The sequence below is a fragment of the Orcinus orca genome, chromosome 3 (assembly GCF_937001465.1).
Source record: "Orcinus orca chromosome 3, mOrcOrc1.1, whole genome shotgun sequence".
NCBI lineage: Eukaryota > Metazoa > Chordata > Mammalia > Artiodactyla > Delphinidae > Orcinus > Orcinus orca.
Genome location: NC_064561.1, coordinates 65876516 through 65902738, shown reverse-complemented (window position 1 = coordinate 65902738; position 26223 = coordinate 65876516). Strand labels below are relative to the sequence as shown.

The following is a 26223-nucleotide window of genomic DNA, read 5'->3' as shown; positions in this document are numbered from 1 at the left end:
TTGGAGTATAATTGCTTTACAATGGTGTGTTAGTTGCTGCTGTATGACAAAGTGAATCAGCTATATGTATACATATATCCCCATATCCCCTCCCTGTTGCATCTCCCTCTCACCCTTTCTATCCCACCCCTCGAGGTGGTCACAAAGCACCGAGCTAATCTCCCTGTGCAATGCAGCTGCTTCCCACTAGCTAGCTATTTTATTTTATTTATTATTATTTTTTTGAAATCATGGTAATCTCTTTATTTGAAACTTAAGACTCACAAAGAAATTGAACATTAACTGACAAAAATTTTAAAAAGGAATATAGGCCTGTGTGACGAGACATACTTGTTTTTTTATAACAAAGTGAATCAGCTATACATATACATATACATGTATCTCCATATCTCCTCCCTCTTGGATCTCCCTCCCACCCTCCCTGTCCCAGCCCTCTAGGTGGTCACGAAGCACCCAGCTGATCTCCCTGTGCTATGCAGCTGCTTCCCACTAGCTATTTTACATTTGGTAGTGTATATATGTCCATGCCACTCTCTCACTTCGTCCCAGCTTACCACTCCCCCACCCCCCGTGTCCTCAAGTCCATTCTCTGTGTCAGCGTCTTTATTCCTGCCCCTAGGTTCTTCAGAACCTTTTTTTTTTTTTTTTTTAGATTCCCTACATATGTGTTAGAATATGGTATTTGTTTTTCTCTTTATGACTTACTTCACTCTGTATTACAGACTCTAGGTCCATCCACCTCACTACACATAACTCAATTTCATTTCTTTTTATGGCTGAGTAATATTCCCTTGAATATATGTGCCACATCTTCTTTATCCATTCATCTGTTGATGGGCATTTAGGGGGCTTCCATGTCCTGGCTATTGTAAAGAGTGCTGCAATGAACATTGTGGTACATGACTCTTTTTGAGTTATGGTTTTCACAGGGTATATGCCCAGTAGTGGGATTGCTGGGTCGTATGGTAGTTCTATTTTTAGTTTTTTAAAGAACCTCCATACTGTTCTCCATAGTGGCTGTATCAATTCACATTCCCACCAACAGTGCAAGAGGGTTCCCTTTTCTTCACACCCTCTCCAGCATTTATTGTTTGTAGATTTTTTGACGATGGCCATTCTGACCGGTATGAGGTGATATCTCATTGTAGTTTTGATTTGCATTTCTCTAATGATTAGTGATGTTGAGCATCCTTTCATGTGTTTGTTGGCAATCTGTATATCTTCTTTGGAGAAATGTCTATTTAGGTCTTCTGCCCATTTTTGGATTGGGTTGTTTGTTTTTTTCATATTGAGCTGCATGAGTTGCTTGTATATTTCGAAGATTAATCCTTTGTCAGTTGCTTCGTTTGCAAATGTTTTCTCCCATTCGGAGGGTTGTCTTTTCGTCTTGTTTATAGTTTTCTTTACTGTGCAAAAGCTTTTAAGTTTCATTAGGTCCCATTTGTTTATTTTGTTTTTATTTCCATTTCTCTAGGAGGTGGGTCAAAAAGGATCTTGCTGTGATTTATGTCATAGAGTGTTCTGCCTGTGTTTTCCTCTAAGAGTTTTATAGTGTCTGGCCTTACATTTAGGTCTCTAATCCATTTTGAGTTTATTTTTGTGTATGGTGTTAGGGAGTATTCTAATCTCATTCTTTTACATGTAGCTGTCCAGTTTTCCTAGCACCACTTATTGAAGAGGCTGTCTCTTCTCCATTATATATTCTTGCCTCCTTTATCAAAAATAAGGTGACCATATATGCGTGGGTTTATCTCTGGGGTTTCTAGCCTGTTTCATTGATCTGTATTTCTGTTTTTGTGCCAGTACCACACTGTGTTGATTACTGTACATTTGTAGTATACTCAGAAGTCAGGGCGCCTGATACCTCCAGCTCTGTTTTTCTTTCTCAAGATTGCTTTGGCTCTTCGGGGTCTTTTGTGTTCCCATACAAATTGTGAAATTTTTGTTCTCGTTCTGTGAAAAATGCCATTGGTAGTTTGATAGGGATTACACTGAATCTGTAGTTTGCTTTGGGTAGTATATTTATTTTCACAATGTTGTTTCTTCCAATCCAAGAACATGGTATATCTCTCCATCTGTTTGAGTCATCTTTCTTTCATCAGTGCCTTATAGTTTTCTGCATACAGGTCTTTTTTCTGCTTAGGTAGATTTATTCCTAGGTATTTTATTCATTTTGTTGTGATGGTAGATGGGAGTGTTTCCTTAATTTCTCTTTCAGATTTTTCATCATTAGTATATAGGAATGCAAGAGATTTCTGTGCATTAATTTTGTATCCTGCTACTTTAGCAAATTCATTGATTAGCTCTAGTAGGTTTCTGGTAGCATCTTTAGGATTCTCTGTGTATAGTATCATGTCATCTGCAAACAGTGACAGCTTTACTTCTTCTTTTCTGATTTGTATTCCTTTTATTTTTTTTTCTTCTCTGATTGCTGTGGCTAAAACTTCCAAAACTATGTTGAGTAATAGTGGTGAGAGTGAGCAACCTTGTCTTGTTCCTGATCTTAGAGGAAATGGTTTCAGTTTTTCACCACTGAGAATGATGTTGGCTGTGGGTTTGTCTTATATGGCCTTTATTATGTTGAGGTAGGTTCCCTCTTTGCCTACTTTCTGGAGAGTTTTTATCATAAATGAGTGTTGCATTTTGTCGAAAGCTTTTTCTACATCTATTGAGATGATCATATGGTTTTTATCCTTTAATTTGTTAATATGGTGTATCACATTGATTGATTTGCATATATTGAAGAATCTTTGCATTCCTGCGATAAACCCCACTTGATCATGGTGTATGATCCTTTTAATGGGCTGTTGGATTGTGTTTGCTAGTATTTTGCTGAAGATTTTTGCATCCATGTTCATCAGTGATATTGGCCTGTAGTATTCTTTTTTTTGTGACATCTTTGTCTGGTTTTGGTATCAGAGTGGTGGTGGCCTTGTAGAATGACTTTGGGAGTGTTCCTCCCTCTGCTATATTTTGGAAGAGTTTGAGAAGGATAGGTGTTATCTCTTCTCTAAATATTTGATAAAATTCACCTGAGAAGCCATCTGGTCCTGGGCTTTTGTTTGTTGGAAGATCTTTAATCACAGTTTCAATTTCATTACTTGTGATTGGTCTGTTTATATTTTCTGTTTCTTCCTGGTTCAGTCTTGGACAGTTGTGCTTTTCTAAGGATTTGTCCATTTCTTCCAGGTTGTCCATTTTACTGGCATATAGTTGCTTGTAGTAATCCCTCATGATTCTTTGTATTTCTGCAGGGTCAGTTGTTACTTCTCCTTTTTCAGTTCTAATTCTGTTGATCTGAGTCTTCTCCCTTTTTTTCTTGATGAGTGTGGCTAGTGGTTTATCAATTTTGTTTATCTTCTCAAAGAACAAGCTTTTAGTTTATTGATCTTTGCTATTGTTTCCTTCATTTCTTTTTCATTTATTTCTGATTTCTTTCCTTCTGCTAACTTTGGGGTTTTTTTCTTCTTCTTTCTCTTATTGCTTTAGATGTAAGGTTAGGTTGTTTATTTGAGATTTTTCTTGTTTCTTGAGGTAGGATTTTATTGCTATAAACTTCCCTCTTAGAACTCCTTTTGCTGCACCCTGGGTCGTAGTGTTTTCCTTGTCATTTGTTTCTAGGTATTTTGTTTTCCTCTTTGATTTCTTCAGTGGTCTCTTGGTTATTTATTAGCATATTGTTTAGCCTCCATGTGTTTGTATGTTTTATAGGTTTTTTCCCATAATTGATATCTAGTCTCATAGTGTTGTGGTCAGAAAAGATACTTGATACGATTTCAATTTTCTTAAATTTACCAAGGCTTGATTTGTGGCCCACGATATGATCTATCCTGGAGAATGTTCCATGAGCACTTGAGAAAAATGTGTATTCTGTTGTTTTTGGATGGAATGTCCTATAAATATCAATTAAGTCCATGTTGTGTAATGTGTCATTTAAAGCTGTGTTTCCTTATTTATTTTCAGTTTGGATGACCTGTCCATTGGTGAAAGTGGGGTGTTAAATTCCCCTACTATTATTGTGTTACTATCAATTTCCCCTTTTATGGCTGTTAGCATTTGCCTTATGTATTGAGGTGCTCCTATTTTGGGTGCATAAATGTTTACAATTGTTATAACTTCTTCTTGGGTTGATCCCTTGATCATTATGTCATATCCTTCTTTGTCTCTTGTAATAGCCTTTATTTTAAAGTCTATTTTATCTGATCTGAGTATCACTATTCCAGCTTTCTTTTGATTTCCATTTGCATGGAATATCTTTTTCCATCCCCTCACTTGCAGTCTGTATGTGTCCCTAGGTCTGAAGTCGGTCTCTCATAGACAGCATATATACGGGTCTTGTGTTTGTATCCATTCAGCCAGTCTGTGTCTTTTGGTGGGAGCATTTAATTCATTTACATTTAAGGTAATATCGCTATGTATGTTCCTATTACCATTGTCCTATTTTTTTTGTGCTTGTTTTTGTAGGTCTTTTCCTTCTCATGTGTTTCCTGCTTAGAGAAGTTCCTTTAGCATTTGTTGTAAAGCTGGTTTGATGGTGCTGAATTCTCTTAACTTTTGCTTGTCTGTAAAGGTTTTCGTTTCTCCACTGAATCTGAATGAGATCCTTGCTGGGTAGAGTAATCTTGGTTGTAGGTTTTTCCCTTTTATCACTTTAAATATGTCCCGCCACTCCCTTCTGGCTTGCAGAGTTCCTGCTGAAGGATCAGCTGTTAACCTTATGAGGATTCCCTTGTGTGTTATTTGTTGCTTTTCCCCGCTGCTTTTAATATTTTTTCTTTGTATTTAAGTTTTGATAGTTTGATTAATATGTGTCTTGGCATGTTTCTCCTTGTATTTATCCTGTGTGGAACTCTCTGCACATACTGGACTTGATTGACTCTTTCCTTTCCCATGTTAGGGAAGTTTTCAACTATAATCTCTTCAAATATTTTCTCAGACCCCTTTCTTTTTCTCTTCTTTTTCTGGGAACCCTGTAATTCGAATATTGGTGTGTTTAATGATGTCCCAGAGGTCTCTGTGACTGTCCTCAATTCTTTCGTTCTTTTTTCTTTATTCTGCTCTGCGTTAGTTATTTCCACTGTTTTATCTTCCAGGTCACTTATCCGTTGTTCTGCCTCAGTTATTCTGCTATTTATTCCTTCTAGGGAATTTTTAATTTCATTTATTGTGTTGTTCATCATTGTTTGTTTGCCCTTTAGCTCTTCTAGGTCCTTGTTAAACGCTTCTTGTATTTTCTCCATTCTGTTTCCAAGATTTTGGATCATCTGTACTATCATTACTCTGAATTCTTTTTCAGGTAGACTGCCTGTTTTCTCTTCATTTGTTTGGTCTCGTGGGTTTTCACCTTGCTCCTTCATCTGCTGCATATTTCTCTGTTGTCCCATTTTGTTGAACTTACTGTGTTTGGGGTCTCCTTTTCATAGGCTGCAGGTTCGTAGTTCCCATTGTTACTGGTGTCTGCCCCAGTGGGTGAGTTTGGTTCAGTGGCTTGTGTAGGCTTCCTGGTGGAGGGGACTGGTGCCTGTGTTCTGGTGGGTGGGCCTGGACCGTGTCTTTCTGGTGGGCAGGGCCGTGTCCGGTGGTGTGATTTGGGGTGTCTGTGAACTTAGTATGATTTTAGGCAGCCTCTCTGCTAATGGGTGGGGTTGTGTTCCTGTCTTGCTAGTTGTTTGGCATGGGGTGTCCAGCACTGGAGCTTGCTGGCTGTTGGGTGGAGCTGGGCCTTAGTGTTGAGACGGAGCTCTCTGGGATCGCTCTCGCCAATTGATATTACGTGGGGCCGGGAGGTCTCTGGTGGTCCAGTGTCCTGGACTCGGCCCTCCCACCTTGGAGGCTCAGACCTGATACCAGGCTGGAGCACCAAGACCCTGTCAGCCATATGGCTCAGAAGAAAAGGGAGAAAAAAAGAAAGAAAAAATAAATTAAAAAAAAATTATTAAAATTAAAAAATTTTTAAATAATAATGGTTAAAAAAAAAAAAGAGAGAGAGAGCAAGCAAACCAATAAACTCCCCCTCCTCTCTTAAGTCTAGTAAATTCTGAGCTCCCAGCTGGTGTCTGGGTTTTGCTCCACTCCAGTTTTTTTTTTTTTCGTTACGCGGGCCTCTCACTGTCGTGGCCTCTCCCGTTGCGGAGCACAGGCTCAGCGGCCATGGCTCACGGGCCCAGCCACTCCACGGCATGTGGAATCTTCCTGGACCGGGGCACGAACCCACGTCCCCTGCATTGGCAGGCGGACTCTCAACCACTGCGCCACCAGGGAAGCCCTCCACTCCAGTTTTATCGGCATCTCCAGCTGGAGTGAGTCTGCCCAGAAAGCAGATTCTTTCCTGCAGGGAACTGAGGTGCATGCAGCAGGTACTGCGGTCTTCCTTTTGACTCAGTGTTTTCACTTAGGATTTAACCCACACAGATGTGCCTCTTGAGGACTAGGAATGCCACTGATGGGCTGCCCTGTCAAGCCCCGGAGAAGGAAATGGCAGGAGCAGACTTATAGCTTTTCAGAGATATAAACATTTCTTCCATACACCATCAAAAGGTAAAGAAAAATTCAGGGACAAAGTACCCAGATTTGATTCTGGCTACATTATTTATGTGGGGGGCAAAGAGGGTATTTGTGTGAGAATTGAGGGAAACTGCCCCACTGTGAGCCCACTCCCAGGTGCTAATCCTACAGTCCCTGTGTTAGACATGTAGGAGGGGAGGGAAGAGAAGGGAGTGGGAGGTTGGCAGAGTCCTGTTGCCTGACCAGTAGCTAGAAACTCCAGAATAAGGTCTTCTGGAGAGAAATATCAACTCAGGGGTCATGCTTTACTGTCACTTTCAAGCCAAATTTATAAATATATATTCACCACGCAGATCAAGTTATAAAATATGTCCACCAGCCCAGAAGGCTCCCTAGTGCACCCAGTCAGTACCTCCCTTAATCCCCCACCCTCTAGGGAACCACTGTTTTGATTCCATAAACATTGAGCTTCGTGTAAGCGGAATCATGTGGCATATACTCTCTTGGGTGGCCTCTTTCCCTCCATGTATGTCTGTGAGGTTCACCCATGCTTGCACGTAGTACTGGTTTGTTCTTTTTGTTGATATAAATCATCTCATCATGGGCAATATATCACAAGTTTTTCATTCTTTTGTTGATGACCATTGGGTTGTTTCTAAATTTGAGCTTTTACGAGTAAAGCTTCTAGGAGTATTCTCGTACATGTCTTTTGTTGGCCATAAGCACTCATTTTTCTTAAGTATATCCCTAGGAGTGGGATTGCTGGATCACAGGATAGACATATGTTTACCTTGGTAGATATTGCCAAATAGTCTTGCAAAGGGTTGAACCCATTTCCCTACCCACCATCAGTGCATGAAGGTTCTAATTGTTCCACATCCTCACCTACACTTGGAACTGACCATCTTTCTAATTGTAGCCAATCTGGTGTGTATATAGTAGTACCTCATTAGGTGTGTACTTGCATTTCCTTGATGAGTAATGATGTAGAGACCATTTGGGTATCTTCTTTTGTGAAATGCCCATATAGTCTTTTGGCCATTTTTTTCCCATTGCAAACTTGTCTTTTCTGTAAAGGCAAGTAGTCACCAGGAAGAGAAAAATGCAGATAGAGAGGCTGCATGTGGAGGCAGTGTCACCTGGTTAGTGATAAAAGGCATGGGTGTTGGTGTCTGACACCACCAGTTCCAGTCCCAGCCTCACTAACCTGCGAGTTGGGTGGTTAAGTAAGTTTCTAAGCCTATTTCCTCACTTTAGAATGCAGATAATAACAGTACCTGTCTCAGCAGTGTGTTGGGGGAATTAAATGAGATATGTGTCACTTAAGGTGCGATGCCTGGCACATAGTAAGTGTTCAATAGATATTATACGTGAGCAGCCATGCCAGTGGTGATGATGGGGAGGCAGGGGAGGCTCCTTTGGGAGCTCGGGGTATTATAAGTGTGTGAGCATTCAATCATTTTTAGCCCCAGTGGTCAAGCAACTCCTTTCTCCCACTGTATCTGTCTGGTCGAGATCTAATTGTCCTGCTGTCCGTTCTTATCCTGGCTTGTCCCAGCCATTTATCGGCAGGGCTTTGGGCCATCACCCTGATTCTGCAGACAGTTCAGCTCCTGAACTTCTCATTCTAGCTCTGGCCCAACCTTTTTATTTTTCTTCCACTTTGAGTAAGGTGGATAATGCATTTATTAAGCACCTACTTCTTAGACACTGTGCTAGAGTATTTCTAGGGAATCATAACCGTAAAGTCCTGATTCCAGCTCTTAGGAAACTTACCATCCAGTGAAGTAGTAATAATAAGTAGTTACTTCATCGTTTCAGCGTTTATTATATGCCAGACACATCTAGATGTGTTCATGTATTACCACATTTAATTGTAACAGTATTCTGCAGAGGTATGTACTATAATTATCTCTATTATCAATATTGGGGAATATTACCCAAGGTCACATAGCCAGTAAGTGTCAGAACCAACAGCTGAACTTAGATGCAAACCCATTCCCTTATTGCTTTACTACTGCCTCTCTTAAAACATCTCTCCCTGAAGCAACTTGGGCCAAATTGTCAAAGCATTAACAACCCCAAACCACAAATACAGTCGATACATGTTCTACTGGTCTTTCTCTACTGGTGCATGCATATCCCAGAAGTGGAGAAGCCATGGGCTACCCTCAGGATGAGATTTCCTAAAGTCTGTTTTATTAGGTAGAGTACAAGTTAATGTTTGGCAAGTTCTTTGAAGGGCTGAGTGTGCTCCTGGTAATCATTATAAGCAGCGGGTTGGCTACTCTTCTCCAGGGCAGAATTATCTTCAATCACATGATCTTTCTGTATACTTTCTACTTAAAAGGACTAATTGCTTCCTCCTCCTCCAGAGCTGCGGGCCAGAATCAAACTGGAGTTGCCTTTGTCCCTGGTTGGGGAGAAGGTACTTGAGTCACATATGGTGTCAGCACACCCCAACCTGGCTTAGAGCTAATTCAGCACTTTCCCCTCCTTTTTTTTGGCGGTACACGGGCCGCTCACTGCTGTGGCCTCTCCCATTGCGGAGTACAGGCTCCGGACGCGCAGGCTCAGCGGCCATGGCTCACGGGCCCAGCTGCTCCGTGGCATGTGGTATCTTCCCGGACCGGGACACGAACCCGCGTCCCCTGCATCGGCAGGCGGACTCTCAACCACTGCGCCACCAGGGAAGCCCACTTCCCCCTCCTTTTTAAACTTCAGAAGTTATTGACTAAGGGAAAGATTCCCATTTTCCTATCGTCTGTTACAGTTATGCATCTGCCTGTATTTTACTCTGTAGCCTGTTGACATAGAAAAGGGACTCTTGGAGGCTCTCATTGTATTAGCCCACTCAGAAGTCTTTTCTCCAATCCATTTGACCTGAGACTCCTTTTTTTGCTGTTGCTGCATGTAAGCTAGTTCGATCCAGTTCACTTTATGTTGCTTTCAAAGGCTAAAAAAGCCCTGTGACCAAATGTTTAGCAGGCTGTTCAGACATGATGGACTGACAGCTCCATCTAAGTCTGTTTCCTGCCTTACACACTCCTCCTCATACCCCAAGCCAAAGGTGGAAACCCAGCAAGTTACATAAGCTGTTGGAGCAGTGCAGATGGCTGGCTGCTGGCCCAGGCAAACTCAGCTTTGGAGCACTTGGGAATGCCTGCACTGGCAATAAGACATGGGCTCATTTTTAATGAGAACAATCATTTCATTTAGCTGTGTAAATTTAGAGTAGTAGAGCAGAATCAGGGCAGTGATCCCCTAAACATGGCTGCCGGCTCCCCTCTGGGGCAGGAGAGGGGATGTCTCTTGGTGGGATGGGTTTGTCACTGCTGTTCAGACTTTACAGGGAAACTGCTGTTTAAACAGGGAAGAGTGGGAAGGACAGCAGGACAGGAGTAATGCGGTTATACAGCCTGGCAGACCCGTGGCGTCCCTTGGGGAATAGAAGGAAGGAATCTGAATTCATCTGAAAGGGAGATAATTGTGTTTGTCCTTGATGTCTGAGGCTGATTCTCCATGCTACTCCATGGTGAATCACGCTCAAAGATGCTAATCCTTTGTTTCTGTTGTTTTAAAAATGGTCAAATGTGTAAAATGACCAAAAGCATAAGGAGGAAAATGAGTATCACTCATCTCACTCACAGGGAATAGGGGCTACTTTTTGACGTTTGTGTTTTCAACGTTTTTTTCTATTGTAAACAAAATGGATCACTTTGCACATATTGTACTGTAAGTAGGATTTTCATTTAATTTACTATATTTTTCTCATATGTACTAGTTTAACCATGAGTTTTGCTGTCAACAACTGAAAATCCACCAATGAAATGGGGGATATTTAGGCTTTAAGACATAGGATGGGCAGTCTGGGACAGATGGGTGGCTCTGTGAAGCCTTCAGGGACCCAGATTCTTTCCATCTTTCTGCTTCTCCATCCTTAGGGTGTAAGCTTTTGTCTTCCTTGTCACCTCATGATTGCAAGGTGGTTGCTGCACCTCCTTGCCTTGTGTCTGGGGTTCAAGCAGGGAGAAGGATGGAAGAAAGAAAAGTTGATGTGTGTGTCAGAGGAACAGAAGTTTTCCAGAAATCCCTAGCTTGCATCTGCTGTGTCTCTTTGGCTGGACCTGACTCACATTCCTACCTAAGAGAATTGTAGTGTTTTCAGCTGAATGACGTTTTGCTTCTACATAATCAGGGGTCAGTTCTTAAGGAAGAAGGGAAGAATGGACATTTTATAGACAGCTAGCAGTGTCCATCACACCTTGTTTCTAAAGATTATTCCACAACCAGAAGTTCTCGGGTGACTTACAAACTCCTTTGATGATATTAAGAAAATTGTGTGCACTCTCCTCAGAAAAATGTATAAACACATAACACTTTACATATAATATCAGGGTGGTTTATGTACTCACTAAAATTCCTCTGTGGGCTTCTATGATTCTCTCCTTAGCATAAATTCATAGAAGTGTCATACTTGGTGAACACATGGATCCATTTTTGAAGCTTGTTCTTCAATGAAGACTGTCACCTTATACTTCTGTAAGTCACACGCGGGAATGTCTGTTTCCCTGAGCCCACATCTATACCGTTACCATTTTAAAAAAATCTTTTAATTTTTTCAAAACTAAAAAATAATATCATTGTTATAATTTCAGTTTGTTTTCTGTCAAATTTGAATATTCTCCATGTTTATTGAATACTTGTCCCCCTTTTGCAAATAGTTTATCCTTTGTTCCATTTGTTTTTCTATTTACCTTTCTCTTACTGATTATAAGAGCTCTTTATATATTAAGGCTACGAGCCACTTTAAGTATTTTATCTTTGCTTGAATGCATCTCCATTCTAAGGTAGATATTCACCTGAGATTTGTTTTGGCATCAAAACAGTGTAAGGTGGAGACCTACCTTGATTTTTTTCTCTCCAGATGATTATAATTATCACAAAGTCTTTATTTCTGAACTGATTTGAAGTGCTCCAAGATGATTTAAGAAGAGTAGCAGTGATTTTTAAAAATCTTTATTTGGCCGTGCCAGGTCTTAGTTGCGGCACAGGATCTTCGTTGCTGCATGCAGGATCTTTCAGTTGCAGCATGTGGGATCTTTAGTTGCCGCATGCAGACTCTTAGTTGTGGCATGTGGGATCTAGTTCCCTGATCAGGGATCAAACGCAGGCCCCCTGCATTGGGAGCGTGGAGTCTTGGCCACTGAGCCACCAGGGAAATCCCGGTAGCAGTGATTTTTAAGCACATGGAGTATGTAAAGTTTAGCTGCCATAGGAGAAACCGCGTGAGCTGCCACACGGCTTGAAGTGACCCTGTTTTTTTTCATGGCTGACACACTTCTGGGAGTGAGGAAATTAGGTTCTGTGCCTTGCCCTGATGCTGACTGCTTAACTTTCTTGGTGTAAGCAAAACTATAAGTGAGCAATTTGATACTTAAAATGCTGATACAGACGGCAATTTGCTCTTCCCAGATTTGAAGGGTTCTCTAAGTCCTAGATTCATTTTTAATTTCATAACTTGTTTGGGTGATTGGATTGGCACTTTTTAACTGAGTTTAATGTAAACTGAGTCTAGGATGTGTATTGACAGAACTTTAAATGACTTTGGTTCATCATGTCATTCATCAGATGTTTATTGAATGCCAGCTGTGCACAAGGGCCTCTGGGATCTACAGGGATAAATCTGTCGCCTTGCCTTTATTTCAGGTGGAAGTGATGCATGTGAGGTGTGAACACAGTGTTTTGAAATAGAAGAGATGATTTTAGACAAGGGAGTTGAGGACAGCTTAGGAGAAGAGGCACATATAAGTAGGGCTTTGAAGGCCCTGCATAGGCAGGGATGAATAGAAGGGATTTCTTGGCCAGAAATACAGGAACAAGGATTCTTAGACAGAACAGCCTGGGGCAGATGTAGGAAATAGCCAGTTGTTGTGTGTAGCTGGGGCATGAGGTCGGGAAAGAGAAAATAGGAAGTAAGATAGAAATGCTGGGACCAGCCTGCCAGAGGCCTCACATAGAAATTTGGACATTATACTGTCAGGGGTGATCTGACCATAAAGGTTTTGGAGCAGAAGCGATTTCAGAGCTTCGCCTACATGAAGGACGTGTTGGCAGGGGGAGGGCAAAAGTCAAACCAGTTTGAAGACATTCCAAGTAAGAGGTACTAACTCCCCAGAAGTAGTCTTGGGACTAAAAAGGAAGGAATGGATATGGTCATCACTTTGAAAACAAAATATAGTTGTCACTTGATTAGATGTGGGACTAAAAAGACAGAATTTTCAGCTTTTAGGTCCAGGTTACTGAGATTAAAGTGATGCCATTAACCAAGACAATGATTATTAACTACAGAGCATTTTACTAAACATGTACTCTGTGCTGGGCACTATGCCAGCAGCTTTCCTGCTGATGTCTCATCCTTCGGTTTGGGTGGAATAATCCCTATTTAATAGGTGGGGCAGTGAGGCACAGAGAGGTGTCACAGCTAGAAAGGAGCAGAGTTGCTGTGTGAAAATAGGTTTGTGTATTCTTCTTCCTGTTAAATGGCCTTGTATCAGCCAACTGAAAACGAGTTCTAATTTAGCTGCTTGTTCACAAGTTTTAAGATGTTACTCCTCCCATTGTCTCAAGAAACCCTTCTTTGTGGTGAGAGGAGGAACAGATGCTAGGTTTGAGGTGCAGGGAAATTCCGAGATGGAGATGACCAGCAAGTAGTGAGAAATGGAGGTGTGCTCCTCAGAAAGCCAGGGCGAGGTCGGGGTTACATGTTTAGAGATGGGGAGCCATCTGCATAGAGGCATTTGTTAAAGCTGTGGAAATGGATGAAATTTCCAGGTGTTGTGTGTGGAAAGAGATTGGGATAAGTAAAGAGAGCCAAGGAAGGAGCTTTGGGAATTTTTAGAGTAAGCCAAGGAACTCTCAAAGTATGCTGCTGGTGGAGTATGAATTGGAAAATCCATCCAAAACTTAGTAAGGTTGAACATGCACATACCCTGCGATGGTCTGTGTTGGAACGACTCGGCCCTGCTGTCATAGCACAAAAGCAGCCACAGACAATCTGTGATTCAGCATAGCTGTTTTCAAAAAATCTTTACTTACAAAACACAGGGCTGACTGGGTGTGACCCTCGGGCTGTAGTTTGCTGACTCTGTTGCCAAGAAACTCACACATGAGTACAAAAGGAGACACGGAAAAAGGTTGTTTACTGCAGCGTGGTTTGTAATAGTGAAAAACTGAGAATAACCTATATTGTTATGGATAAATAGACGATGGCTTATTAATGGCATACTTTACAGTGGATAAAATGAACAAACTTGATCTGCATGTATCAATGTGGATAAATCTTAAGAACATAACAGTAAGTGAAAAAGCAATTTGCAAGATCAGATACATGTATGGTATAAGCTATTTATGTACATTTTAAAAACATAAAAATAATGTCTCTGGACATGTGCACATGTAGTAGAAGTATTGAAACACTTGTAGGAATGGTACATACCATCTTTGGGGTAGGGGAAGAAAGGGACAGAGATAAGGTTAAGGGGGTATGATACTCAGTTTCTTTAAGATCTCAATTAGAAACAAATTTAGAAAACTGCTAATATCTGTTAAATCTGTATCGTGAGTCCCTGGGTGACTTCAGTCATTTTGTAGTTTTATTATGTATGCTCAAAATATTTCATGTATTTGTGTGTGTACGTACATAACAGTTAATCCCTGTTATTCGCAGATTCTGTATTTGTGAATTCACCTACTTTCTAAAACTTCCTTGTACCCCAAAGTCAATGCTTGTGGTGCTTTCACAGTCATTTGCAGATATGTGCAGAGCAAAGAAAAACTTCAGTTGCTTAACACACATGTTCCCGGCTGAGGGTGGACAAGGTGACCCTCTGGCTTCTTGTTTCAGCCCTCATACTGTAAATAAGTGTTCTTTTCGCTATTTAGTACAACATATTTTGTGTTTTTGTGCTTTTTTGCTGGTGATTTCACTGTTTAAAATGGCCCCCTGCACAGTGCAAAAGGTGCCAACTACTGTTCCTAAGCAGAAGAAGACTGTGATGTGCCTTACGGAGCAAACACGTGTTAGATGAGCTTCGTTCAGGCCTCAGTTACAGTGCTGTAGCCATGAGTGCAATGGTGATGAATCAATGGTATATATTAGATAAGGTGTCTTGAAACAGACACACACATAAAACAGGGTTCTATATTGATCAGTTGATGAAAATATTGCGACCAGAGGGTCATAGGACCCTAACTCATGTCCCCTAGGAGCAGTGATTCAGGTTTGCTAATTGTAGTGACTTTAAAGAACATAATTACTGTGAATAATGAGAAGCAACTGTGTGTGTAAATATGTATGTCTGTTTTATATTTATAATTATTTTATGTTTATGATGACTGCATTTGTGATGATTTTATATTCATATATAATATTTGTGTACAAATCCCTTTTTATCCAAGTTAAGAAAGATTAGCTCAGGGCAGAGGAACCCACAGAGTTGCCTGGGGAGCTGGGCCGGAAAGGTTCAGGCGAAGTGAACATTTAAAGGACACAGGCTATCAAGTGTATATCAACCATATCAAGAGCTGCAGGAAAGGGCCCAGAAGCGGCTTTTGATTTGTGTGTTCACCTGCCATGCTCTCAAATTCAGGTCAGAAGTAAGGCACGTCCTAATCTCTTAAGTCCGCCACCCTAGGGAGGGGATCCCAGTGGGCTTACCCTCCCAGTTGACTTTGGTGGCTGGCTGTGCTCGTAACTGAGCTTGGTGGCCCTGTGTATGGCATGCTTTGGCTCTCTCTGCAGAAGAAGCAAGGGAGGCTTGGGTTGGGTACTTTGTGCTTTTGATGTGAACACTGATAAAAACCCTTTCTTCCTGGTCAGCTTTAAACCATATTGTTCAGTAAGCCGAGCTGGCCTTTGATCAGCAGCCTTCCAACCCTGCCTCCTTTTCCTTTTCAGTCCTTACTTCCTGTTCCTCTAAACTTACAGGACCTCATTCTTAATTGTCAGCAAATTCCAATTTAACAGGTTGCTGATAAGATATAAGGTGCTACACTTCCATTGTAATGGGAAACCCTTAAAGTGAATGCTGTCTTGACATGAGCCCTTCAGGCCCAAAGAAATTTATTTTTGATGGTGGGATATTAAAAAGGTTAGGAAGTAAGGGAGTCTGGAATTTTTAAGCAGATCTATTTCCAGCCTCTCTTTTGGTGGATTAGGAAAATAAGATTCAGAAAGAGGGAGAGACTTGATCAGGGTCACACAAGAAGTCAGTGGCTGGTCGAGACCACTCTACTTGTCGGCTCCCAGGCTCCCTGCCTATTCAGATCATAGTTTATAGGTAGCCATGTAGTTAGCTGTGTCCCTGAGTATTAGCCTTGAGCATATATATAGGTCTTTACAAAGTTCAGCATACTTGTCCTGAGCTGAGTGGGTAGGGAGCACATATCAGTTAATAGTGTGCAGACCCCCAGAGGTGATATGGATCAATTCCATGTGACAGCTTTCTGGGGGGTGGGGAGAAGGGGGGCAAGGCTGGTTAGGGCTACTTGGTCCTAAATTTGTATTTTAAACCAGTGAGTTCCAAATCCGGGCTATGACTCAGAAGCAGCTGTAAATTATGTTTACAAACTAGGGGAACTAGGGAAATTAATTCAAGATGAATCATAAACTTAAACATAAAAGCTAAAACTATAAAGCTTCCAGGAGAAAACACAGTACAAAATCTTTGCAATCTGGGGTTAGCATTGGTTTCTTAATAGGGATACAGAAAGGAATAGGCCTACCAAAAAATGAAAAATTCGACTTTATTAAAATTACAAACATGTGCTTATCAAAAGGCACCATTGAGAATGTCAATTGGCAAGACACAGAAGGAAAGAAAATATTGCAAAACATACATCTGACAAAGGACTTAGGTCCAGAATGTAGAGAGAGCTCATACAACTCTAATAAAAGGAAAAACTCAATTAAAAGGTGGGCAAAAGGCTTAAAGAGACACCTCATGAAAGAAGATTAAGAATGTCCAGTAAGCACAAGAAAAAGTACTCAACACCACTGGTCATCAGGGAAACGCATCTTAAAACCATAATGAGATACTACTACACACCCACCAGAATGACTAAAATTAGAAGACTGACAATACCACGTGTTGGTGAGTATGTGGAGTGCTCAGAACTCTCATACCTTATTGGTGAGAGTGTAACACGAGCATTTGGGAAGAGGTTGGCAGTTTCTTATTTAATAACAAATTTAAAAAGCCTGCCCCACAATCCAGCAATTCCAGTCCTAGATATTTACACGAGAGAAAATAAAAACATAGGGGTCCTCAAAAAGATTTACACAGAGACATTCAGAGCAGCTTTATTTATGATAGCCAAAGAGGGGGAACAGCCTAGGTGTCCATGAACAGGAGAATCAATAAACAGTGATCTATTCAAGTAATAAAATTTTACTCAGCAATAAAAAAAGCCCAAAAGTATTAATTTAGGGCACAACATGGATGAATCTCAAAAATTTTATGTTGAGTGAAATAAAGCAGCCATAGAGAGTACATTCAGTTTTATGCCATTTGTACGATGTTCTAGAACAGGCAAAACGAATGGTGGGAGCAGATGAAAATGCAACAGAACAATGGTTGTGCATGTGTGTGTGTGTTTGTGTGTGTGTATGGGGGTAAGATGAAAAGAGGCCTGAGAGAACTGGCCGAAGTGATGGAAAAGTCTCTACTTTTATAGGAGTTCAGGGCACGTGCACATATGGCTTTGTCACCACTCCCTTAAGAATTGTGAATTTCGTTGTAGGTAACTTTTGCCTTACAAAGACTGATAAATGTTGAACCTTAGTAAATGATAAGCTTACAGAAGTGTTTAGATGAGAAGTCCTGATGTCTGCAACTTACTTTAAAATTTGTTGAAAAATAAGATGGATTGGTGGATGAGAGAGAGATGGCCAGATATGTGATAAGGCAAATGTAACAGTATGTTAACAATTGTAGAATGGAAGTCATTTTCCAAGGTCCCAACCTTACCGTTTACCCCAATCACTGTGTGGGAAGCCCTGTGGAATCTTGATAAACCTCCTCCCTTTCACACTGTGTGGAGATGAGGAAGGGCTCAGCCTAGTAACTTCTAACCTCTGTAAAACCAGAAAGAATTCTAGAATCTGCTCTTCTACTTTGCAAACCCCACTCTGTTTCTTGGAGATTGTAGGAAAATACAGAGATTCCTCATGTCATAGAGCTAGGGATCCCCTTTCTACAAGCTTCAGAGCAAGGAAATCAGAGTGACTATTCCCAGAAACCTTGCTGCGTATGCATGGGTTGGCATTGGGATTATTCCTAGATTTAGGATAGGACCTGCATCTGAGGGAGCTCGGCTTTGAGTCATCTATCTAGAAATGCAGTACTCTGACCTCGCAGTTGTCTGAGGCAAAGAAAGAAGTCACCTGTGTCTGTGTCGAATAAATTCACCACCTGCTTCACAAAGGGACATTGTGAGGATTAATGAGATCAGTGTAAAAGACACTTGCCTTAAGTCCTCTGGAGGACAGAGGGACTGGAAGTCGAAAGGGGTGCGTTTTGTGCAGTGACTCACCCTCTGGCTGTCCTTCCTCCTGGGCAGGTCCCTGCTCCGGCAGCAGGACCTCACATGCTCCTACTTTGGGATCATGTATACTGGACCGAGGAGTTTCTCATTTGCAGTTTCCCAAAGCACAAAAGAACAAGCTTCCTTCTTCTGTTGATGGTGCTGTGTCACTATTTCCACAGACACACAGAGAGAGACAGAGAGAGAGGGAGGAGCTGGGGGAGAGAGGAACACAGAAAGACATCCTCTGTTTAAGATTGCAGTCTTTGTCTGGGGGATGGGGAGGTGATCCCTCCTCTCCGCATGGAACACCATGCTGATGGGCTAGTGGGTTCACACCCTTTTTAATGTTACATGAGTATGAAGCCAGGAAATGTTAAAGCCAGAAGACACCCCCCATTATGAGCCAGCCACATTCCACATACATGTCAGCTCACACGCTGTCTATTTAACTGTCATGCATTTGATATCGAGTGAGCTTGTGTCCTTTCTGTTGCCTTTAAAATTTGCCTGCAATATTTTTCTGTACATTACTTTTTTCCTCTTTTGTGTCCAGTTTTTGTTTACACTGGCTGTGACTCCGATCTTGGGTTGAAAGTTTGGCAAGTTGCTTATAGGGGTTTTCAGGATTTCTGCATATGAAATGCAAGGAAATTGCATAATGTTGCAGAGTTTCCTCTTCTTGTTGCTTGCTTGTTACCCCAAATACAGTAGTTCCTTCTAGAATCTTGAAGGAATTTGGCAGGTCTCACCCGCTGATGATCTATTGTGGTCTCGAGAGTCAGTGTTATCCTGATTTGAGGTTGATTTTTTCTTGAGGTCAAACAGTAAAGCTTCCTGAATTATAACTATGGCAACAGTGTTTGTATAGCATGCAAATCGAAGTCCTGTGGGGGAGGAGAAGCGCTCACCCACAACGTTCAGTGTTAGTAACCCCAGAAACGTTTTGCTCGTGCTTAATTTACCAGGCCCGGAAATAGGTTAAAATAATTAGCCTACCCCTTCCCTGGATACCTGGGTGGACCCTACCACCTGCATGCTCCAGGAGGAGCCGTTTCACCTTTTCCCTTGAAATTCTATCAGCTCCGTTTGAGATTTCTCGTAGAGAAGGGCAGTAGTTGCCAGCAGCACTCCAAGTAGAACGCTATAAGGACAATTTGCTTATCAAAGTCATCATGACCGGCTTCTGACCCACTGAGGAAGACTCAGACAAGAGAACGTGCATCCTGGGTCTTAAGCTCCTTTCCTTCAGTCAGGAGCGATTTCTTGGACCGAATGAATATATGCCCAGCCCTGTCTGTGTTAGATGCTGGGTGGACCCCCATAGAAGTGTAAGACAGAACTGGCCACCGGGGATTTATTTGGAGATGAAAAAATAATGGGAAATGAAGAGCTGTGTCCTGAAGCATTCAATTCTATAGAGTGGCCTGTTAGAGCAGGGAGAGGTCAGAGAGAGGAGATGGCAGGGAGGTCTGCAGCCAGTAGGAAACCTTTGTGGAGGCAGAGGAAAGGGAGATGCCGTTTTTGAGCACTTTCAGGCACTGTGAAACTATTTTTAATTCTCCCAATACTCCCACAAAGTATTATTACTTAGCCATCCTTCGTCATAAGAAAACAGACTCAGAAATGTTAAATAAACCATCCAAAGGCACACAGCTAAAAAGGCCCATGGAACCAGGCCCGCATGCCAAGTCTCCAGGGCCCTCAGCACACTCTGTCTACCTACTTTGCCTCAACCAACTCCGTTTCCTCTTGTTCTGGAATCCGTCCAAGTCTTGTACAGGTGAAAGGACAGGCTAACAATAATGAAACCTCAAGTGAAGCCGAATGTGTCAGCCCAGGAATGCCTAGGCCCGCCTTCTGGACGAAATGGGGCTTAGCCCTTTGTGTGGGAATGACGTTCAGTCAGTCTGCTTGCTTCAGTAGACCAGGAAGAGCTCATAACTGTCGGTTATTTTCATCCAGCGGAAATCGGCCATCCTGGGACTCCACCCTGACTTTCATCTCCATTCAGAGCAGTAAGTCTTCCCCTTCTTGGACATGACAGCCCTTCAAGTATTTGAAGACCAGTATTGTGGTGTCTTGAAGGCTTCTTTTCTCCAGCCGGAGCTGTAGTTTAGGGCAACACATCTGGCGGGAGCTATGTGTCTGATAGACTAGAGCAGAGAGAAGAGAGGGACCAGCGAGAATTGGGAGAAGGCCAATGTCGAGATCCAGATGAGAAGACAAAACCTGACCTCAGGCAGTAGGAAAAGAAATGGGGATGAGGGATAGATTCAGGATACATGATGGTGAGAAATCTTGTTACTGGACGGACATGTGAGGTAGGAGGAAGGGGGGAACTCAAGGATGAATGAATTTACTTTCTTTCCCCCTCTACTTTGTTGCTTATTTTTCTTTGTTCTTCATTCTAGAGTTCCCTATGAAGCTTAACTAGGCTTTTCTCTCATGAGCTTTTTTGGTATTTGCCATGGCTCTTGGCTGCAAACAGTAGAAACACAACTTAAAGAAAAAAAGATGTTCTGGTTCACTCATGGAAAGAGCAGGGATGACACTGAGCTGCATTCTGAGGCTCAGACAACGCCGTCAGAATCTGCTCTCCCTTCCTATCACAGCCCCACTTTCCTTTGGCCTGTCCTACTCAGGCTTTGCCTCTGTGGTGGCAAGGGTTGGCCACAAAAGCTCCAGGCGTGTGTCCTACTCTCCTAGCAACATGACAAGACCTAGTTCCCTACAGTTGTGATAACAAGCATTAAAAACAAGTCCTGTTCACTGCATTTGGCCTGAGGCGAATCACATGCACACTAGGATGCCAGGTCTGGATTCCCTGGCCAAACCTGAAGATGGAGTTGGACTCAGCCCCAGCCCCTGGCAATAGCGTGGTGGGGTGGCTCCCAAGGAAAATGAGGGTGGAATCCCTGGAAACAGAGGAACATGGACGCTGAGGAGAGGGAGCCGGGAGCACGTATTCTGAGCACTTGGCTTCCCCGCACTGTTACTGAGGAATTGTACAGGAGGTAAGCCCTTTATAGTCTTAGGTGCAAAGCAGCAGGCAATGCTTGAACTAATAGAACAGAAAGTGTGTTTTTCTATCCATCGTCGTTGTCATAATCGTGAATAGCAAGTGGTCATTTTTACTCACTGGCTTGCTGGTGTGTTGGTGAGCAAGTCTTCAGGGGCCGTCAAGAGACTATCCAGTTGGCTTTGGGAGCACAGCTGCTTGTGCTGGGCCATTTTCCAAGAGACTGCCTTTGTCCTAAGGCGCCTCTGTTGCATGGGGGAGGGATCCTCGGTACCTTGAGCTACAGTGACCCCTTCCTGGTGACCCCATGGACTATTAGTAGCATTTGCTGTCAGTTGGTGGGTGTAGAGCTAGCATTCAACGGTGTCCCATAGAAAATAAATGGCTGTATGAGGGATTCTGACAGCCTTGAGTCAAGCCAAATAAGATAAATGTACTTTATCTTGTCTCGTAATAAGACCTGAATTGTGTATTTCCCTTTGTCTCTAAGGTAAAGATTCCTAGAGAATTTGCCAGGTGTTTAGAAGGATGAGATATACCCACCTGGAAATGATAGATCTGGCTTACTTTTTCTGTCTGGTTGATGCATCAATGCCTTGTCCTCCTTGCTTCAACATGAAGATTTTTCTTTTTTTTAATTTTCCATCTCTCTTTTATTCCTCTACCCACAAACTGTTCATCCAATCAATACTTACTGAGTGGTCTGCTCTATTCCAGTTACTAAACCTCTTTGCATGTAATTCTGCAGGGCAAGAGCAAGGTCTTCATGTTTGTTCAGGCACAGGTCTTTGGGAAGAGCCATCAGATATATTTTTATTGGTTTCACTTTCAAAAGGGCCTCCCTAAGACAGCAAATGCAATACCGGTAGCAGTGGAAAAGGCAAGGCAGAGGAAGTGTAGCCAGGTGAGAATTAGAAAAGCAGCAGCAGCCACTTTCCTTCCTTCTCTGGAGCACCTTCTGTTACTCGGGCTGTGGTGACAAGAGGCCTGTTTCTAATGGGAGAAGGAGAAACCAATACCCAGCTCCCCAGCTCTGAACCTTCGAGTTGAGACATATCCTCATTTACTCCAAGCTCTTCAAACTGGTTTTATCCCCACAGGCTGAAGATTCAAACAATTAGTTTTTTTTCCATTATGGTTTATTACAGGATACTGAATATAGTTCCCTGTGCTATACAGTAGGACCTTGTTGTTTATCTGTTTTATATATAGTAGTTTGTATCTGCTCATCACAGACTCCCAACTTACCCCCCTCACCCCCTTTCCCCTTTGTTAACTATAAGTTTGTTCTCTATGTCTGTGAGTCTATTTCTGTTTCGTGAGTAACTTCATTTGTTTCATATTTTAGGTTCCACATGTATGTGATATCACATGGTATTTGTTTCTGCCTTACTTAACTTAGAATGATAATCTCTAGGTCCATCCATGTTGCTACAAATGGCATTATTTCATTCTTTTTTATGACTGAGTAATATTCCATTGTATATATGTACCACACCTTCTTATCCATTCATCTGTCGATGGACATTAGGTTGCTTCCATGTCTTGGCTATTGTAAATAATGCTGCTGTGAACCTTGGGGTGCAAGTATCTTTTCAAATTATAGTTTTATCTGGATATATGCCCAGGAGTGGGATTGCTGTATCATATGGCAACTCTATTCTTAGTTTTTGAAGGAACTTGCATACTGTTTTCCATAGTGGCTACACCAATTTACATTCCCACCAACATGTCAGGAGGATTCCCCTTTCTCCACACCTTCCCCAGCATTTGTTCTTTGTGGGTTTTTTAATGATGGCCATTATGATTGGTGTGAGTTGGTACCTCATTGTAGTTTTTATTTACATTTCTCTAATAATTAGTTATGTTAAGCACCTTTTCATGTGCCTGTTGGCCATCTGTATGTCTTCTTTGGAGAAATGTCTATTTAGGTCTTCTGCCCATTTTTTTGATTGGGTTGTTTGTTTTTTTGTTATTGAGTTTGTATGAGCTATTTGTATATTTTGGAAATTAAGCCCTTGTTGGTCACAAATATTTTCTCTCAGTCCGTAGATTGTCTTTTCGTTTTGTTGATGGTTTCCTTTGCTGTGCAAAGGCTTATAAGTTTGATTAGGTCCCATTTGTTTATTTTTGCTTTTATTTCGATTGCCTTGGGAGACTGACCTAAGAAAACATTGGTACAATTTATGTTGGAGAATGTTTTCCCTATGTTCTCTTCTAGGAGTTTTATGGTGTCATGTCTTGTATTTCAAACAGTTCATTCTTGAAAGCTTTTCTAACTGTGGCCTGTGGACCACCATGAGAAGAGAGGGCCTCCTCGATCCAAAAATTCATGTCCGTGATTGGTTGGTGTTGCACAGGCCAAGGGTGTCTTACTGGTAACTTCTGGTGGGTGTTACTAAAAGATCCTACATTAATCCTGTTTAATAGAGTTTGCTTAGTATTCGAATGTGGTGCTCTACTCAAAACTCTGCCTACCACACAGTCCTGGGCAAAGCTGTCAGTTCTCTCTGTCTGTGCTCTTGGTGTTTTTTTGAATTTTATTTTATTTATTTTTTTATACAGTAGGTTCTTATTAGCTATCCACTCTATACATATTAGTATATATATGTCAATCCCAATCTCCCAGTTCATCACACCACCAACACACCTGCAATTCCCACCTTGGTGTCCATACGTTTGTTCTCTACATCTGTGTCTCAATTTCTGCCCTGCAAACTGGTTAACCTGTACCATTTTTCTAGGTTCCACATATATGTGTTAATATTCGATATTTGTTTTTCTCTTTCTGACTTACTTCACTCTGTATGACAATCTCTAGATCCATCCACATCTCTACAAATGACCCAATTTCGTTACTTTTTACGGCTGAGTAATATTCCCTTGTATGAATGCACCACATCTTCTTTATCCATTAGTCTGTCGATGGGCATTTAGGTTGCTTCCATGACCTGGCTAGTGCAAATGGTGCTGCAGTGAACATTGGGGTGCATGTGTCTTTTTGAATTATGTTTTTCTCTGGGTATATGCCCAGTAGTGGGATTGCTGGGTCACATGGTAATTCTATTTTTAGTTTTTTAAGGAACCTCCATACTGTTCTCCATAGTGGCTGCATCAATTTACATTCCCAGCAACTGTGCAAGAGGGTTCCCTTTTCTCCACACCCTCTCCAGCATTTGTTGTTTGTAGATTTTCTAATGATGCCCATTCTAACTGGTGTGAGGTGATACCTCATTGTAGTTTCGATTTGCATTTCTCTAATGATTAGTGATGTTGACCAGCTTTTCACATGCTTCTTGACCATCTGTTTTTCTTCATTGGAGAAAAGTCTGTTTAGGTCTTCTGCCCATTTTTGGATTGGGTTGTTTGTTTTTTTAATATTGAGCTGCATGAGCTGTGTATATATTTTGGAGATTAATTAATGGACAAAGTGTCCATTGATTCATTTGCAAATATTTTCTCCCATTCTGAGGGTTGTCTTTTCATCTTGTTTATGGTTTCCTTTGTTGTGCAAAAGCTTTTAAGTATCATTAGGTCTCATTTGCTTATTTTAGTTTTTGTTTCCATTACTATAGGAGGTGGATCAAAAAAGATCTTGCTGTGATTTATGTCAAAGATTGTTCTTCCTATGTTTTCGTCTAAAAGTTTTATAGTGTCCAGTCTTAAATTTAGGTCTCTAATCCATTTTGAGTTTATTTCTATGTATGGTGTTAGGGAGTGTTCTAATTTCATTCTTTTACATGTAGCTGTCCAGTTTACATGTAGCTGTCCAGTTTTCCCAGCACCACTTATTGAAGGGACTGTCATTTCTCCATTGTATATCCTTGCCTCCTTTGGCATAGATTAGTTGACCCTAGGTGCGTGGGTTTATCTCTGGGCTTTCAATCCTGTTCCATTGATCTATGTTTCTGTTTTTGTGCCAGTACCATATTGTCTTGATTACTGTAGCTTTGTAGTATAGTCTGAAGTCAGGGAGTCTGTTTCCTCCAGCTCTGTTTTTTTCATGTGCTTCTTGGCCATCTGTTTGTCTTCGTTGGAGAAAAGTCTGTTTAGGTCTTCTGCCCATTTTTGGATTGGGTTGTTTGTTTTTTTAATATTGAGCTGCATGAGCTGTGAGCTCAAGATTGCTTTGGCTATTCGGGGTCTTTTGTGTCCCCATACACATTTTAAGATTTTTTTTTCTAGTTCTGTAAAAAATGCCACTGGTAATTTGATAGGGGTTGCATTGAATCTGTAGATTGCTTTGGGTAGTATAGTCATTTTCACATTATTGATGGTATATCTCTCCATCTGTTGGTATCATCTTTAATTTTTTTCATCAGTATCTTATAGTTTTCTGCATACAGGTCTTTTGTCTCCCTAGGTAGGTTTATTCCTAGGTATTTTATTCTTTTTGTTGCAGTCGTAAATGGGAGTGTTTCCTGACTTTCTGTTTCAGATTTTTCATCATTAGTGTATAGGAATGCAAGAGATTTCTGTGCATTAATTTTGTATCCTGCAACTTTACCAAATTCATTGATTAGCTCTAGTAGTTTTCTGTTGATATATTTAGGATTCTCTATGTATAGTATCATGTCATCTGCAAACAGCGACAGTTTTACTTCTTCTTTTCCAATTTGCATTCCTTTTATTTCTTTTTCTTCTCTGATTGCCGTGGCTAGGACTTCCAAAACTATGTTGAATAATAGTGGCAGGAGTGGACATCCTTGCCTTGTTCCTGATCTTAGAGGAAATGCTTTCAGTTTTTCACCATTGAGAATGATGTTTGCTGTGGGTTTGTCGTATTTGGCCTTTATTATGTTGAGGTAGGTTCCCTCTATGCCCACTTTCTGGAGAGTTTTTACTATAAATAGGTGTTGAATCTTGTCAAAAGCTTTTTCTGCATCTATTGAGATGATCATATGGTTTTTATCCTTCAATTTGTTAATAATGGTGTATCACATTGATTGATTTGTGTATATTGAAGAATCCTTGAATCCCTGGGATAAATCCCACTTGATCATGGTGTATGATCCTTTTAATATGTTGTTGGATTCTGTTTGCTAGTATTTTGTTGAGGGTTTTTGCATCTATATTCATCAGTGATATTGGTCTATAATTTTCTTTTTTTG

At 41.3% G+C, this 26223-nt stretch overlaps 1 protein-coding gene and 1 long non-coding RNA gene across 7 annotated transcripts in view; one reads left to right on the top strand and one right to left on the bottom strand.

Annotated features, from left to right (window-relative positions):
- Window positions 1–26223, top strand: part of ARHGAP26 (Rho GTPase activating protein 26) — a 488078-nt gene that overhangs the window by 216635 nt on the left and 245220 nt on the right. The gene's annotated exons all lie outside the window — the stretch shown is intronic.
- Window positions 4861–6452, bottom strand: LOC125964010 (uncharacterized). The gene is made up of 2 exons (XR_007476502.1): window positions 6256–6452; window positions 4861–6056 (listed from the first exon to the last, which is right to left on the bottom strand). It is a non-coding gene; the product is annotated as an uncharacterized LOC125964010 (long non-coding RNA).